The following is an 18,806-nucleotide window of genomic DNA, read 5'->3' as shown; positions in this document are numbered from 1 at the left end:
TCTTAAGGCATTACATGCCGTAAACTTTATACCGGTGGTCCATAACTGTTCCCAGTCAGCAAACATGATGTCATGACCAATGTCTTGTGCCCATTTAATCATAGCTGATTTAACCGTCTCATCCTGTGTATTCCATTTCAACAGCAAGTTGTACATTCTTGACAAATTCTTAGTATTGGGTTCCAACAATTCTGTTTCTAATTTTGATCTCTCCACCTGAAAGCCAATTTTCCTGTCCTGTTTGAATACTTCATTTATCTGGTAATAATGAAGCCAGTCTCTTACTTTAGACTTCAATTTCTCATAACTCTGTAATTTCACTTTTCCCTCCTCTTGTTCTATAATTTCCCAGTATTTTGGCCATTTAGATTCCATATTAAGTTTTTTCACTTCCTTAGCTTCCATTGGTGACAGCCACCTAGGGGTTTTGTTTTCCAACAGATCTTTATACCGAATCCAAACATTATATAGTGCTTTCCTAACAATATGGTTTTTGAAACCTTTGTGAATTTTTACCTTGTCATACCATATATATGCATGCCAACCAAACCTGTTATTAAACCCTTCCAGATCCAAAATGTCTGTGTTCTCAAGAAGTAGCCAGTTTTTCAGCCAGCAAAAAGCCGCTGATTCATAATACAGTTTTAAGTCTGGCAGGGCAAACCCCCCTCTTTCTTTTGCATCAGTTAATATCTTAAATTTTATTCTGGGCTTTTTGCCCTGCCAGACAAATCTAGATATGTCTTTCTGCCACCTCTTGAAACAGTCCATTTTATCCACAATCTGCAATGTTTGAAACAAAAACAACATTCTCGGCAAAACATTCATCTTAATAACAGCAATTCGGCCTAACAAGGAAAGTCTCAAATTTGACCATATTTCTAAATCTTTCTTAACTTCTGTCCAACATTTCTCATAATTGTCTTTAAATAAGTTCACATTCTTAGATGTCAAATTAATCCCCAGTGACAATCTGGAAATGCCCTTAGTGTCTGGAATGATAACATGGAAAGCTAATATGCATCACTGCACATAATTTTGTAAGTTGCCAGACTAGACAACGTAGCAGAGATCTGTGATTGGGTCTCCTGCCTCTTTACATGTTGGTCAGCTGTGGAACAAAAATGAGGGGTGGGGGGCATCCTAACTCAGTCCCCTTTTATCTTGCCAGTAAAAACCTCCACCATCCTGAAGCAACTGGTTTCCCCAGTAGGGAAACTGAACATATTCAGGATGTGTGCACATTATGTTTTCCCCAGTGGGGCGGAGAGGAAGGAACCTTTTGCTCCCCCTCAGTAAAAATAAATAAAAATACATGGTTAACGGAGTTTCTGCCCCCCCCCCAACAAAAGCCCTGCCTACACCCATGATCAGGAAGGTGATCAGGAAAATTACAGGAGACAGGGGTAAGCATTCCTCCCCCAGAGTCATGTTCCTGGCCTGAATTATAACCCCTGCTCTTGCTATTGGTCAACACTTAAAGAAACAGGGACTCTGGGCACCAATCTCTGTTGGATTGCCTACTTTGGCCCTGGAATGAAATACAACTAGCCAAAGCATAAAAGAAAACATTGCACTTTTTGTTGGGCTTCCAGGACAGGGCTCTATATCCCTGGCACTATATCAATACCCCCACTTCCTGCACACAAATATCCCTGGCCACAGGATTGTTCAGTGTTCATTAGGGACAGGGTTTCCTCCACTGAACACCCCCAAGCAGTTCATTGCTAAGCCACCAGTTGGGCCTAAGCTGAGGACTTACACCTCCCCATGTAACCTACCAACCCCTCAAGTTCCTTCCCAGCACCTTTTCACCACTGGGCTTTGGCTCAACCAGAGCTCTAGCCCCACAACTGAACTTCTAACAACCACATCTCCCCAACACCTTCCCTTCCTCCTCAGTTGTAAGGAACTCATGCATATTCAACTGTCAACAGCTGCCTCTCTTCTCAGCTGTTCCTTATCCAACTCGTCTCCCACCCATTCTCCACCAGAAAGCCCTGCTGACCGGGGTCCTGCTCCTGCAGCCACACAGGAAGGAAGCCCAGGGGACAGTGAGGTGGTTCTTGCCAATTTTCCATGCATAACGTAGTGCACAGGGCGTTTTGTTATATTACGTTTACGGTTAAACAGTTTGCTGCCATGACCATTTATCTCTAGGCAAACCTGACCTTTTTGTTAGGCACTGGAATTCATTAATAGCCCCTTCCCCCTAGAAAGCAACAACCCTTTTAAAAAAAATCCTTATCCAAGCAGTCATGCAGAATCATACATGGTGATTAGCTTGTGGGCTGCAAATGATTTATTAGATCTAATAAGGCAAGCCACATGTAGATGCTTGTAGGGCAAAAGGGAGGTTGGATTGCATAGATCTTACACAAGCAATGAGACTCAGGCCAGCATTGCAACGCTGGTGAATTATGGCATTATCAGATTGGAATTGTGTTGTGTAATGCAAAAAATGCAAAATGGGTTTCTCATAGATTTAAAAGGCATTGTTAACGCATCTCTAGAAGCTATCTTAAAAGCTCCTGCTGTATTGATGGTTCAAAATCCTTTCTTTGCCTCTGTGTGTATGTGTGTGTAGTAAAAATAGTACTGACAAGTTTTTAGAAAGCTTTCTTTGAGTTTCTGGAAAAGCAGTTTTAAAATCTCTCTCTTCACTTGGTAAAAAAGAAACCCCAGTTCCCCAAGGAGTTAAAGTGAACAATTGATCAGGAAAATCCTATCCCAACTGCATCAGTCATCATCTATAGGCAAAATATTAGACCTGTAAGAGGATAATGTCCCACTTGGGTCTCTCCTAGTAGGGACTGGTCCATTAGGGCAAATGGGGTGCTGCCCCATTAACCTCAGTCTGCCTTCAACCAGCCCCCAGTTGCCCACCTGCCTGCCAACCAATCCAGGGGGTGGCATTGCCTGTCATTCTCCTCCTCAATCTCAGTGTTACCTGTATAGGCGTCAACAGGGAGGAGGATGGGGACAAAAATAGAATTAGCTGGCTCCACCTGTGATTGGCTGTGGCTCTACCTACTATTTGACCTTTGGCCTACCAGTCTCATGACTGTCCTAAATGTGCTTGGAGCCATTACTTACCCCTAGGAAATCCATTCACAATTCCAGTGTATTAAAAGCCTATATTTCACTTTAAGGTTAGTAGATGGGAAAGCGCCAGGGGTAGAGAGACAGCAGCAAAGTGGGAAAGGATCAGCACCTCTTACGTGTCCCCCCTTGGTCTTAAAAGCCACCCACCCCCTGCTTTATGCATGATTGGGGGAGTCTAGATTTCAATGCCACAATCTAGTTTGGACCTGGAGTTTCTGTTCCAACATTTTATGAGTACCCAGGCACCTTCTTCCTTCTTCATATTGGACCTAGCTGTGATGACTTTCACATTGTGTCGCTAACTTTGGGAGTGTTTGTCTTGGCTTTTAAAGCAGCTAGTTCTTCATTTCCTGGCAGGGTCTTGATTGTCCCAAACTTACTTCCTTGAATAAAAGCAGTATAGTCCACTGGATAGAACTGGATTTGGAGCTGAGAGCTTCACACGAAAGGTGCCCCTCTCTCTGCGGCTCAACGTGTGATTTCTGACAAGTCTTTCTCAACTTAATTATTTCATCTCTAAAATGGGAACAATATTGGGGGGTGGGTGGGTGTTTATAAACAGCTTAACTGCCAAAGTGGCTTCGAAGTGGTTCACAAGTATGAAACTAAATTCTCTCTCTCAACATGTAATTAAAATACACAATAAAACAATGTCAATTAAAAATAAAAATAAACATCAAGTAAAATGGACAGCAAGACAAGTCCATTAAAACATAAGTGAAACAGTCAAAACAGCAATTAAAACAGGAGGTTCAAGTCAGGAGATCAGGCAAATCCTTGTGCACCTACTACACACAATCTTTTGAACATTATTGTGAAACCTGGCTTTTATTATTCCTATTTCACATACAGTGGTACCTTGGTTCTCAAACGCCTTGGTTCCCGGATGCCAAAAACCTGGAAGTGTTCTGGTTTTCAAATGTTTTTTGGAAGCCAAACATCTGATGCGGTTGTCGGCTATTATTTCCAGGGCACCTACACCAATCAGAAGCTGCGCCTTGGTTTTCAAACATTTCAGAAGTCAAACGGATTTCTGGAACAGATTAAGTCTGGCGCTTTTGTTTTTGCTATTTATTTTGTGTTTTTGAGGCTTTTTTGGTTAATTTGTTTTTGTGACTGTGTGGAACCCAGTTCAGCTACTGATTGATTGATTTTTTGTGTGACTGCAGAAATGACTATCATCAGTGCAGGTAAGAAAAAAAATTCATTTTAATTTTTATCATCTGCAATACTGTCTTATTTATTTTATAGTACAGTACTTTAAATATTGCTTTCATTTTATGGATCAATGGTCTCGTTAGATAGTAAAATTCATGTTAAATTGCTATTTTAGGGGTTGTTTTTAAAAGTCTGTAATGGATTAATCCGTTTTGCATTACTTTCTATGGGAAAGCATGCCTTGGTTTTCAAACACTTTGGTTTCGGAACGGATTAAGTTTGAGAACCAAAGTAACGGTGTATAAGGTAACTGAGGCCAAAGGCACTTTGCTATAATAGGGTAGATGACTAATGTAACTTTTTTTGGCACATCACATACTTTGCTTCAGATAGATTTCTATTCTACTTGGGGCCTCAAAAACCCAGATGTTTTCCTCTGTTAGTGCACTAGCCCAAACTAGCCACAATAATGTGAAATCCTGATAAGGGAGGTGGGGATGCTCGGCTGCTGCTGTTGTGAAAATAGCCTTGCTGCAAGGGAAAGCTGTATGTGCTTTTAAAAAAAAATTCCAGGATGCTCTAACATTAAAGAGAAGAAACTTCTTACAAAAGGCAGCACACATGACTTCCCAGGTATCCTGTAGCATAACTCAAGGGCAGTTAATGTAAGATAGTATGTGTCAGCCCAGAGTTGCACTGCCAGATCCTCTGCAATGGTTTTTTTTTTTTTTTAGCATGCAATATGAGAGCTGTCGCGGGTGGCGCTGTGGGTTAAACCACAGAGCCCAGGACTTGCCGATCAGAAGGTCGTGACGGGGTGAGCTCCCGTTGCTTGGTCCCTGCTCCTGCCAACCTAGCAGTTCAAAAGCAAGTCAAAGTACAAGTAGATAAATAGGTACCTCTCCGGCGGGAAGATAAACGGCGTTTCCGTGCGCTGCTCTGGTTTGCCAGAAGCGGCTTAGTCATGCTGGCCACATGACCCGGAAGCTGTCTGCGGACAAACGCCGGCTCCCTCGGCCTATAGAGCGAGATGACCGCGCAACCCCAGAGTCGGCCACGACTGGACCTAATGGTCAGGGTTCCCTTTATGAGAGCTGTATCTTGGGGTCCCCTGAATTGTTTGAAAGGATTCTGGTGCACCCTTTAGAACGCACAGTATTGTACATCAGCAAGGAGAGAAGAGTTCCTCTATACAATCACAAGAAGTGTCCTGTGTGCCTAGATTGCATCCTGCCTCCATTTCCCTTGGCCACCTTGAACCAGAGGGCGAGCTGCTGCCCTTACAAAAACAAATCACACCTCCAGCAATTGCTTGGAATGCTTGTGCGGTCAAGTTGGCCTTGCGCACATCCTGTTAACTGACCCACAAAGCTCCCTGGAATGTTTCCAAGTTTCTTAAGGGAACAGACATATTGTGGGTAACGTTATCAGATTGAATTTGTCCCAAATGAAACAGAAATGAAAAGCAAGGGACGCTGCCGGCATCTCCACTGAGTTGTGAGAGCAGGGCAGGGGAGGGGAGGGAGAGATTACAGCAACCAGCAGTGTCGGCCTAATTGTGTTTAGGTGATTCTCTGGCCACACTGAAAGTCCTGACCTGCTGGTGAAACAGGAAGCATGCATTCCATAAGGTCCAGAGAAACAACCGAAAGGTTTGTGCGCCAGGCCAAACATCTAATCTGATGTATTCTGAGTCCCAGAGCACAGTGTTTAAAGGCAATTACGAGATATGTCCAAAAATGAGCCCAAATAATTATTAGATGTGCAAGAGCTGCAAGAACATTGACATACCCTGTAACTGTTCTGGTTTAAGCGGGACATCCCAGATCACAGAAGCCAATTCTGGCTTCTGGACTGGCACCCTGGTGTAAGTCAGTGTGCCTTCCGGGATTGCTTTGCCGATCATCCAAGGGTCGCACCAAAGCGGCTTTGCTCTGCTGTGACCTTTTCATGATCACCTTTGGCAATCATCAAAGGGTCGTGCCAACAGTGGCGTAGCGTGGGGGGTGCAGGGGGGGCCGGCCGCACCGGGCGCAACATCTGGGGGTTAGGGTTAGGGGGCGCAAATCCACAGGTTAGGGGACGCAAATCCACGGGTTAGGGGGCGCAAATTACTTGCCTTGCCCCGGGTGCTGACAACCCACGCTACGCCACTGCGTGCCAAAGTGCCTCTGGGAGGCTGGGCTGACCACCACGGGAGGCTGTGGCGGAGGCAGGAGAAGATTCAAGGGGAAAGCAAGCAAGCAAGCAAGCAAGCGGGCAAGCGATGGAGATGGTGCTGGGTATGTGTGTCCCGATTTCTCCTTCTGAAATGTTGTGTGCTATGGATTGAAAGTGGCATTTAACCACCTCTTTATCTGGCTCAATGCTAAGGCCAGTGCTGCACAGCTTGTCATCTACAGAGGTGAACATGAATCCCCCCCACTGGTCCAGGTAGGTCATTGCAAGCGTTGTCGCTTTACTCCTAACAAGCACAACGAAAGTAGAGCAACCTCCCTCACCACAGCATATTTGTGGTATAAAAGGGGACCGGATTTCAGCTGCAATTTACAGAATAGGTGCTGGTGGGAAATGTCTGCCCCTGAACTTTAGCAGGGGCAAGCAGCATTGAAAGCTGAATCACGTGTAACCTCCCTATGCAATTGTAAGCATATTTCGCTATAAATGCACAATAAGGATGGAGCGACAGCACTGAAGTAGACATCTGCAACACAGAGGGAAGACCCGTCCAGTCTAAAAGGCAAAAAAGGTTCTGTTGCTTCAAGACCTGAGACTTTTGCAGGCGTTCAGCTTTAAGGTAGCCAGCTGGCTCCACCACAAGAGAGGAAATGGGAAGAGTGTCTGCAAGAAACTTGCAGAGAAGCAGACTGCGTAGTTTTACACTGGTATGCAGTGGTCAGAACGTCTGTCAAATCCATTTGATTTGGAAAACACAGGGGCCTGTTGGAAGCAATGGGTTCATCAGTGTATCATTAAATGTGAGTTCACACACAGCCAGGGCACCATTCTTTGCAGTAAGTTCATGGCAGACACTATCGCTGTCACCCAAGTACAATCAAACTGGGATTCCGTTGGAGATTTTCAGCCCCTTTGAAAATGGGTTACTATCCTGAAAAAGCTGGCAGACTTATCCAGTGCATTCTTTTTCATTGGAAAGTGGTTGAGCTTTATCTGATGCCATACTGAGAGGAATTCTGTATTCTCATGATGTTTTCCTCCCTGCAATATTTTAAAGTTTTCACGCTGCAAATAAGTCTTGCGGAATCACGTGATAATCTTTCTGCCAAGACTATAAGCTGCATGATGCAGTGTGACTGTGATGGGTACAATGCACATGCAGCCATGACTTGAATCAATAAGTCATTAATATTGACAGATTGGCAGCACAAGTGGCAATGGCTGCCATTTCCCCATGAAAATCTGCATAGAAAAAAATGATTTGAAATAGATTCCTCTGCACACAGATGTCACACATCCCTGGTGGGCAGAGGGAGGGCAAGAATCTCTCCCTCAAGCCCCTTCTCTCTCCCCTGCTCCCTGTATCTCTTATCTTCATCAATCTCCCTCTTTCCGTCAATATATAGACAGTGGAACTTCCCAAGGGAAGGACAGCACTAGAATTTGCTGATGCAGGATATACTGTGGCTGACAGATGTGGAGGAATCCCTGAAGCATTAATCAGCATTGCCCAGAAACCACAGTCCAAAGCTGGAGGATGCTTGTATAAGAAACATCACTCTGGAGCAGAGTAGCAATTAACTCTCTAGCCAATAGTGCAGCAGCCACACATTACCTCTCCCTAGAGATTAGAGATGGCTTCTCACTTCACAGTATACATTCACATGGTCTAGGCCAAAGCCAGCCATCATTCCAGGCTAAAGAACGAGCATGTGTTTCTAAAGAAAACAAACAAGAAAGGGTGGTAACCTCCGCAATTATTGCACAATTCCCTCTGGTCAGAGGCTCGGCTAAACATTAACATTTTAGCCATAGGAAGAACCGCACTTGATTTCCTTGTGGATAAAATACACATCCTAATTACACACTTCCTTGGGAGAAGGAGCCACCCAAATCATCTGAACGTGCTTCCTGGCTGGGAAGCCTTATATGGGAAGCTGCCTGATCCTGGCTCAGACCATTAATCTATTTAGCTCAGTAGTGTCTACACAGATTGGCAGTGGCTCTCCAGGGTTTCGGGCAAGCATCTCCCAGCCCTCCCTGGAGATGCCAGGGACTGAACCTGGAACATAATGCCACACTTTTTGCAGGAGTGAGAAACATACCTTCATCAGAAGTGGGACTTGCCCTCAATAAAGCATTGGGTTCTGACTAAGGTCTGCTTCCCCGCCCGTCACCCTTCCCTTATGCTGGTTTAGGTTTTGCTAGCATACACAATATGTCTGCAGCGTCCTCCTGCCAGCCGAAGAGTATTGCTGAATCAGTTTTTCCTGCAAGTCTTGCATTGTACTCCACCAATCCATGGGGAGTTGGAACAAGCCTATCCTCAAGTCTGTATCTGTCAGGGGCTGGCTGGCCGATGAGGAGTGGTGGGAGGTTTCAGCTGGAGAACCCCCTAGGGAAACCTCAGAAGAGGAAGGTTCAGAGCCGGGGGTGGGGGTGGGGGTGGGGGTGGGACACAGGTCAGAGGATGAAGGGAGGTGGGGCAGAATGGTAGCATGCTGAACAAGCAACAGGCTTGAGTGAGAGAGAGGAAGAAGGGGCAGAAAGCACTGCAGACCTAGGACAGCGGCGGAGGAGGAGGTGGTGTCTGATGCACAGGAGCCTGCCAGTCCTACTGTATTCAGCCCCCATCCTTCCTTATCTCCAAGGACATGGAGAGATTTGTATGTAGCAGAGCAAAGAGTACAGAGAGCACAGAGAGCCCCTCCCCAATGGTTGGGGAGGAAACGTAGGGGGAAGTGGGAGGCTTTCCTGGGGCCAGTCTTGCCATAGGTTTATCTGCTTGTATTCTGTTTCCTTGAATAAAGAATCAACTTTACTGCTTGTATCTGAGTCTTCATGCTGACCTACAGCTGAACCAGCCCTGACAATATCCCATGTAACGACAGGATAGAAACTTCTGTTCATACATCCCTGTTCCTTTCTTCTAGGGCTTGTTCTGAGTGAACTAGACTTTAGGTCTCATTCAGGTGTGACATCGGATGTGAGGACTGCAGAAAAGTGACGGCCTTGTTGGTCAGTCATTGAACCCAAACTCTGCTTTAGCCCTTGTGAAACTGAATGCTGATCTAGATGCTCCCCTTATACATAAGGGCTTAACTGCCATGCTGTTTACTGCTGCCTGTTTAGAGATTGCCTCTCATTGGAAAGACTCCAGAGATCCATCTCTGATGGGATGGGAAGGGAAAATTTGGGATCTGGCTCTTCCTGAGCATTTGATGCAACACAGAAAGGGTGTCAGAGGCCAAACTAAACACGATCATTTTGACAAGGTATGGTTCCCATATATCAGCTATGTAAACAGAAGTGATGTTAATGTCAGACCTCCAGCCACTCATGCTTACTTATGGTGAGGTTTTGTCACGGATAGTTGACATCTTGGCAAAGTATTCAATGACTTAGTTATTTGACAGTCTCCCAGCTCCACTTTTTTATCTTATATGTGACCAATGTATACATGTAACATCCTACAGGTTTTGTTGGTGTTTATTAATGTCATTTTACTATAAAACCAATAAAACTTTGTAAAAAGGTAAATAAAGCAGCCTCAAATTTCTGATACCATTTTTGTGATACAACGTGGGAAGTCAGGACTCAAGTATCAAGTCCATGGTGAGATCTGTGAGCAACAGTGCAATGTATTGTTGCCCCCTCCAATCATCACTTACTAAACACATTTTGGAAAGTCTTCGTTGTGTGGATGCTGCCAGATTGTCAGTATTTTGCATGTGGGATTCAAGCGCATACCAGAAGTTTAGGCTTGCACAATTAAAGTGGACCAAAGGACTCTGTCATCCCAGCACGACAAATCCACTCCCCCCCCCCCCAAATGACTTTTAGTGGTTCAGAAATGCACTACAAATCGTGGGATGAACAAATGATTGCAGAGGGTTTACCAGGCTTCTCTTTAATCAAATCTCCAGAAGATCTAGAGGAATGCTTGTTGCCCTATAACCATCCCATAAACAAAGAACACATGCTCAGTAAAGACTGGACAGAGTATTAACAACCTTGTAAGCTTTGTGCAAGAAAATCAGGATGAATGATGCATGGGTCAAGAGGCCATCCAAAGGAGCGCAGGAATACTGTCTTTCAGGGAATCTAACAGCTCGTGCAAAGAGGGAGAGTAGGTCCAAACATGTGACCTTTCAGTAATTTTATACCACATATCAGGACTTTTGCCAATCAATCCAGTCAATCCTACTTCTAGTTTTTGGAACTAATGTAGCCAACATTTCAAATTACCGCAAGAATATATTCACTTTGATCTGCAAGGTTGCATAGCAGAGAAGGAAGCACTAAAGAGAAACATTATGCAAACAAAAGCCAATGTCTTGGTCCTATGTGAGGAACAAGAGACTTGCAATGTCTGAAATCAATAAAGTCCTAAATCGAGCTAATCAAGTAATTGTTTCAGAGAAGGAAACTGGTGGATTGGTTTGGATAGTTTAAAGCAGTTCATTTCCCTTGTGGTAAATCACAACATAGTGAAAAGGATCATGTAGCAAATTACTGCACTGGAAACAGAGGTTACAGTAATTAATGCATACCATTGTAACTCTTGATTAAAGAGGTCCTTTTACAACAAGCCGTCTCTGCACAACTTATCTGGCTCATACAAAGGACAGCAATATAATAAAAAAACAAAACAAAACAGTATTTCTGTTAATGCTAACAGGCAGAAATGTGTTTCCAAAAAGATTTCCTTTGCCAAGCAGGGAAGGGGGGTGGGATGTATTTCACTGAACAGAAATTATTCTCTCCTAGGCCCAGCCAACAAGATTTTGGATCACTTCCAGATGGAATCTGGACTTTGAAGCAACAATATCCCTGTTGAGAGCACATTGTATATCATAAGGTATTTAGCCAAAAGGGCATGGAAATGTAATTCATAGCCTCAAGTGCACTCAAGTTCAAAGAAGGTGGTTTTGTGGGTTCTTCTCCCCCCCCCATTTGTTTTCCCTTAATATAACCAACACGTTTTCAAGAATGAGATATAATAACAGCATGAATACAAGCACTGATTGAGGTCCTAGATTTTAGGAGATATAGCGTAGGAGCCTCTAAGAAACAGCAACATCTGTGACCCTGTTCATACTCTAGACAAAATGGGCACAATCAACATGTGGTGGAGCAGCAAGATCACACCTGTTCATTCTGATCCTAACCCTGCCTTGCCTCCATGCATTGGAAACAACGTACAAACAGCGCATGTGTATGTAGTGCTCAAAATATTTTAGTTCATGTATTGTTTCAGAAAGTGCGGATTTGATAGGTTCAGCTATAAATACAAATCAAATTGAATGTCTCCTCCATCCCTAGGCTAGATGGGCTAATATAATATAATATAAAATATAATATAATATAATATAATATAATAATATAATATAATATAATATAATATAATATAATATATAATGCATATATAATATAATATAACTTCCTACATGTTTCCAGTGATGCCAACCCAAAGTACATGTTTTAATGTTTAAAGCCCTCCAGAAGGATCACCTCCTTCCATGTATATTTTCCCAGACCTCATGGTCATAATTGGAGGCCCCTGTTTGAACGTCCATGACTAAATTCAGAGGGTGGCTGCTTGCAAGAGAATCTTGTCTGTGGTCTGTCCTGCAGAACACCCTCCCAAGAGAAGCTCCCTTTTCAGTGCTAGGTGAAGACTTCTAAAGGGTCTTTAAGAACTTTTTAGAGGCCTTTAAGGCGTTGACAGTTCCGAATTTTTGCAAGTTTTAACTCTGCTTGTGCTGCGAGTAGTACTGGTTAATTTTAAGCTCTGCTGCCATTTGTATTTTTATCATTTTGGCATCCTTATGTCAATTTCTGAAGAGAGAACTTTGATTATGGGGTGGTTTAGAAATATTGCAAATAAATACGTAAAAGGCCTTTAATCCCAGCCAATGTACTCAACAATTGTTTTCATGAGAAAGGAGGTACAGAGAGGAACCGAGAGGAGCCAGTCCAGTGATGGCCATTAGCCAACAGCAGCAGGATTTGACACATGTATTTCCGGCTGCAAAAGGAACCGCAAGAGCAAACTGGTGCTCCGCACGAATATTCCCAGGCTGAAAACTTCCCTTCAGGATCTGGAGCTGCCAGTGTAAAAGGGAAAAGGGAAGCCTCTGGCTTCCCATCTGCGCCCTGGACAGATGATCAAAGCCTGGCACTGGTGTTGACAATCTGGTGATGAGGCTTTGGATGATGCTTTCCACTGTGGGGGAACAAACAGAAATGCCAGCCCCCTCCTGTGGTATTTTGCTGTGCCAGTGCAGAACTCCCATAAGGGAGGGAAAAGCCTTAGGAGGAGAAGGCTGTGTGTGTTGGGGCTTGGTGCAACTCCTGCAGCCAAGCTCTTTGTTCGCCGCAGTGCTGCCACCGCTTTGTGTGGTGTTTGCGACCACTCAAGTAGTGCTCCAGCTCCAGAAGGTGCTGGACTCTAGTTCCCATCACCCCTGACCGCTGGCCCCATGCTGTCTGGGGCTGAAGGGACCTGGAGTCCAACCAGTGGCGTAGCGTGGGGGGTGCAGGGGGGGCCGGCCGCAGCGGGCGCAACATCTGGGGGTTAGGGTTAGGGGGCGCAAATCCACGGGTTAGGGGGTGCAAATCCATGGGTTAGGGTGCGCAAATTACTTGCCTTGCCCCGGGTGCTGACAACCCACGCTACGCCACTGAGTCCAACAATACCTGGAGTGCTGCAGGTTTCCCTATTTTTCGACTAAAAATTCAGGTAGGAATTGTGTAAAGCAAAGGCCTTCTTATGAAGCAAGCAAAAGAGAGAGAAAGGAAGAACTCCAGATGCTAAACATGTAGTTTATTATAAACCCAGTGTCTTTTCGCAGCAGTGTTCAAGAGTTATGCAGTATTCCTTCAGCATGAGAACTGTTGCTAAAAACATGCTCCTGAAGAAAGAATTTTCCAAAATTCATTGGGCTTATAATAAACTGCACCTGGAGTTCTTTCTCTTCCATGGTGCCACACCAGTTTTGTGGCTATTTTTCTACCCTTAGTAAACAAGCCTTCTCCAAACGCCTCACTCTCTATCTCCCTCCTGTCTTGGTGCTGTCTGCATGTCCAAGGACTCAGCTAGACTGGTAAAGAAAAAGTGAATTATATGCATTGTGTATGCCAAATAATAAGGGATGCGGGTGGCGCTGTGGGTTAAACCACAGAGCCTAGGACTCACCGATCAGAAGGTCAGCGGTTCAAATCCCCGCGACAGGGTGAGCTCCCGTTGCTCGGTCCCTGCTCCTGCCAACCTAGCAGTCTGAAAGCACCTCAAACTGCAAGTTGATAAATAGGTACCTCTCTGGCAGGAAGGTAAACGGCGTTTCCGTGCGCTGCTCTGGTTCACCAGAAGCGGCTTAGTCATGCTGGCCACACGACCCGGAAGCTGTACGCCGGCTCCCTCGGCCAATAAAGCGAGATGAGCGCCGCAACCCCAGAGTCGGCCACGACTGGACCTAATGGTCAGGGGTCCCTTTACCTTTATATGCCATATAACATTGTGCCACCAGATGGCGATGTGGAGTCCTGTTTTTCTCTACCTGTTTTCCCTGTTTAAAATTACAATGCTTTAAACTGAAACGCTCCTTTGTTCTGTCTAGATCCAGCCCAAGTCACTGAGTTTTTCTCCCTGCCTGCTACTTCCACAACTGTCCTGTCTAATTCCACATACACAGAGGGAAAGCAAGTCACCAGGGAAAGAACTGCCCACCTGCGTTGTTGTACCTATTATATTAATTTGTGGGTAGCTTTTCACATGAGTCTCGAGCCAATTCAAAACAACTAAAAATAGCTTTAAAAACAATACCAAACCCACCCACTCCAGCAAGTAAGATATACAGAATAAATACTTAAGCTGGAAAAGCTGGTAGGATTAAAAAAAAATGTCTCAAATTGTTTCCAGAAAGGACAAATCTCAACAGGGATGCTGTTTTCCAGAATGGAGGTGGCAGCAGAACTGCCTATACTAAGAAGTAAACTGTCTGGGGAATCTGTGCCCCTTTCTGGTGTTATTGGACTATACCCACCAGCCCTAGGCCAGTGGTCGAGGTATCACCTGAGTTGTACTCTAGCCACATATGGAGGACCACAGTTTCCCCATCCTTTAGAACCTCCTCGTGGCTTCCTGACATTGAGGGACTCCACATAGGACCATCCTTCACAGGGACAATATGTAGGTGGCACACACTTTCCACCTGAGAACGCAGGTGAGTTGAGCAGGGTAGGATGGTGTTCACAAAGCCAATACAGCTCTGGAGGGCTCACATAAGCCAAGCCTCATAATACAGGCCTTGACAGGCAGCAAGCGAGCTTGTCAGCGCCTTTGCCTCGCTCCGCAAATGGTCACTGCTTTGTTCTTTCACCCCTCTGCACTGATGCAGGATGTACGCTGGGGACAGGCCAAACATCTTCCTCTGAGCTACTTCTAGGATGCAATTTTGCCATTTCAGATCTCGCCTTAATCTTGTTTGCACTCCTCTTAGATACCATTCCACTGGATTATCTCCATGGTGATTCTTTAACCATCTGGTGCTCCTTTTGTCATTTGCCGTGGATTATTTTAGGGTTTGAAGAAGCATTTCTAAATGAGAAGTGTGAGGGTGTGTGTGCTTAAAATAGACCCCACTCTCAGGTTGTCTCTTGCATTTCTCTACTCCTCTTTCCTCTTACTCTAGGAGAAACAATGTCAAAACAAATTAAAAATGCCACAAATAAAAAGGTAACCGGCATTTTCAGCAAACCATTTGCCGTCCTTTCCAGCTCCTTTTTCCCCCTAGCACACCCTCCACAGGCTTTTCATAATGAAGCAAGCCTCATGTTGCCATCTTTTAAACTCGCCCTGCTCCTGTGCCTTTCAGAGCAGCCTGACACACAGGAATTGAAGTGATGCCAGGGCTTTTTTCCAGCTGGAACTCAATTCTGGCACCTCTCAGCTGGGCACCATTGCCATGATAAGAGAACAAGAGAGGTGTTTGTGTTGAGTTCTGGCACCTCGGTTTCTAGAAAAATAGCACTGAGCAACCCTATTCTTGACATGAAGACATGATGCATTTCTGCTGTTAAATCGGCCAGGCTGCTGTTAAAGGGCACAGGAGCATGCCCAGCAAAAAAGGTGGTAAGACTGCTTATCAAAGACTGCAAATAATGTGTACTCTATCCCACATATAGGGATGCGGGTGGCACTGTGGGTTAAACCACAGAGTCTACGACTTGCCAATCAGAAGGTCAGTGGTTTGAATCCCCACGACGGGGTGAGCTCCTATTGCTCAGTCCCTGCTCCTGCCAACCTAGCAGTTCGAAATCACGTCAAAGTGCAAGTAGATAGATAGGTACCACTCCGGCGGGAAGGTAAACGGCGTTTCCGTGCGTTGCTCTGGTTTGCCAGAAGCGGCTTAGTCATGCTGGCCACATGACCTGGAAGCTGTACGCTGGCTCCCTCGGCCAATAAAGCGAGATGAGCGCCGCAACCCCAGAGTCAGTCACGACTGGACCTAACGGTCAGGGGTCCCTTTACCTTTACCTATCCCACATATTCCTTTTGTCCATGGCATAAGTTTCACTCATCCTTCTCTCTTGGGGTGAACTGGCACTGTCGTCCATATGCAAGCCAATAATTTTGTGGCTCAGCTCCATCCTGCCTGTCTCTATAACATTTTATTTTCCCACATGCAAGCACCTCCTGGTATAGAAAAAATATATGAAATGCCTCCCTCTGGCTTCTTATTTGGATTCTGGCAGCAGCTGAGGCTGGGCAGGGCACCATAATTCGAAAACCTCAGTCTCCCCTGCCCCACCCCTTCCCCCATGCCAGTACTCTCCTAGAAAAGACAGCAGGGCTGGATATAGGCACATCAAAGAAGCGTTTCAGTCTAAAGTGTTGCAAATTTAAACAAGGAAAACAGGTAGAGAAAAATGGGAGTCCACGTCGCCATCTACTGGCACAATGTTATATCACACATACAACACATACAAATTGCTTTTTCTTTACCAGTCTAGCTGAGTCCTAGTTTACATCCAAGTATTAATGGCTACTTTAGGAAGTATTTTCATTGATTTCAATGGAGATTACTCCAAACAAACAGGCCTAGGTTCTCAATGTTAATTACTAGAGCAGACAACAGATCGAGCACATATTTCTCCTGTGGTTAGGGATGGGGAAGAAATTTGATTAAGTTCATACTTAAAGGTGAATGTTCTAAATTCACAGTTTCTGAAAGAATGCACAAACTGCATTTGAAATTTGCAGTTCTCTGAATTTTGCAATGTAGTTTTCCAGCAAAGTAATGTGTACAAAAACACACAGACTGAGGCAAAAGGTGCATATATCAGTGAATATAACACAAACATGCATTATATTAGGGAAATGTGTTTTGGCAAAGGGTGTATATTAGGTGACACTGCATACAAAATGAGCTTTTTAAGAGAAACACTAATTTCGAAAGCTATTTTTTTTTTGGGGGGGGGACCACAAATTGCTGCAGAAATGTAGAGAACCGAAAAAAGAGAAACAGAAAGAACTGAAATTGACAGATCCATCCATCCCCACCTCTGGTGGTCCCATTTATATTTGGTAAGAGCAATATCCAAGCAAATTAAAACATATTTAAGGATGCAGTCCCATGCACACCTATGAGACAGTTCTCTCAAATTCAGAGGGCTCTACACCTGAGCACATATGCATGGGATCAGGCTACAGGTTCAGCTGATTTCCGGGGAAGAAAGGTAAGCACATATTTTATTTTCCCATTGAAATCCATTGGGTCAACACCCTTAACAAACTATGGGATTGTTTGGGGGAAGCCATGACTGTTAAAGTGGTATAGGATTTTTTAAATGTGTGGTGTGGATGTGACCTCTATGCTGAGTAGAGCCAGAACGAAATGCATTTGGGTAAGGATGTTTTTCTTTTGAACAGCTAGTGCATCTTTTGCTAAAATGTACAAGCACACAGAAAACTACAGCCACAGAGTTGCTATCACCACCTTATCTGGTCTTCCCCTTCACTCCTCCTTTTTGCCACATCTGCCGGTATAAAAACCTATGACAATCCAGGAGATGGGATTTTGCCTCTCCAAGAGTATGACTATACTTACTGCCCTGATGCAAAACCAAGAACTCAGCTTGTTAGGTCTATGTGTCAGAGGTAAAGGACAGAAAATGTAAACCCACCATCCCATTCCTAGTACTGGCATTGCATCTGGGGACAGGGCTTTAAAAAGTGGAGTAAATTTTGGAAAACTACACTGTAGTGATTATAGCAATCATGAACAATAGGGAATGCAAGCTCCAGTGGTGATTACAGCTACATCACATTGCAATTTATACTGTGCATTTACTGAGCAATTATCCATGAGTCTAATCCAAGAGACAATTACATGTCCCAGCATGGAGTTTGGTTAGAAATGTATCTAATACAGTGGTACCTCGGGTTACAAACACTTCAGGCTACAGACTCCGCAACCCAGAAATAGTACCTCGGGTTAAGAACTTTACCTCAGGATGAGAACAGAAATTGCACAGTGGCAGCGGGAGGCCCCATTAGCTAAAGCGGTACCTCAGGTTAAGAACGGTTTCAGGTTAAGAACGGACCTCCGGAATGAATTAAGTTCGTAACCAGAGGTACCACGGTACAAGTGGTCGCCAGTTATTTGCTTTCAGGCAGATTTTCTGCTGATATTTAGGCATGACTGCCCTCTAGTGGAACTTGCTTTCTTTCTCAAGCCATAAAAATCTGCTCTCTGTCTCCTTAACTCGCAGGGAACTGTGCATCAGGTATACCACTGTGATAACTGTGAGAAGAGGATACTGAATTAGTTGGACCTTTGGCCTTATCCAGCTGGACTCTTCTGGTGATAAGGACTGAGAGGCCTAAATATTAAAGAAGTCCTTGGAGCAGGACGCTGGAGGATTTTGGTCTGCCTCGAAAAGGTACAATGAGGAGCGAGTGATTTATCTCTTTTCCTCCATACATAAAGAATCATAGACTTGTAGAGCTGGAAGGGACCCTGAGAATAATCTATTTTTTTATATATATAAAATTTTTATTGATTTTCCAACACATATTAAAAAAAACAACAATACAAGACAATACATAAACAAACAAACATATAAACACGTATAATTTCTTAACCTCTTTTTCTTGAACCTTGTTTCAACGACTTCCCCATACCTCCCTTTTCTGCATCCCTGTTTTAAATTTTCCCAGCAACCCCTAATTTCAATACTTATAATACAATTTCTGATCTTTTTCCTCTTATCCAATTACTTGTCACTTTACTTACTTATAATTCACTTTCTTTAATCCTTTTTCTCTTACCCAATTATTTAATCCTTTTTCTCTTACC

The 18,806-nt window shown here is 44.2% G+C and overlaps 1 long non-coding RNA gene across 1 annotated transcript in view; it reads left to right on the top strand.

Moving 5' to 3' along the window:
- LOC310744509 overlaps positions 1–18,475 on the top strand; it is a 33,780-nt gene extending 15,305 nt beyond the window's left edge. Inside the window, exon 3 of the long non-coding RNA XR_014539585.1 lies at positions 18,220–18,475. This is a non-coding gene — a long non-coding RNA (uncharacterized lncRNA). The remainder of the gene's footprint in view (positions 1–18,219) is intronic.
- The last annotated feature ends 331 nt before the right edge of the window (positions 18,476–18,806 follow it).

The sequence above is a fragment of the Podarcis filfolensis genome, assembly GCF_964270895.1.
Source record: "Podarcis filfolensis genome assembly, chromosome: 11".
In the NCBI taxonomy this organism is placed as follows: Eukaryota; Metazoa; Chordata; class Lepidosauria; order Squamata; family Lacertidae; genus Podarcis; species Podarcis filfolensis.
This window is presented reverse-complemented; position numbering and strand designations above follow the sequence as displayed.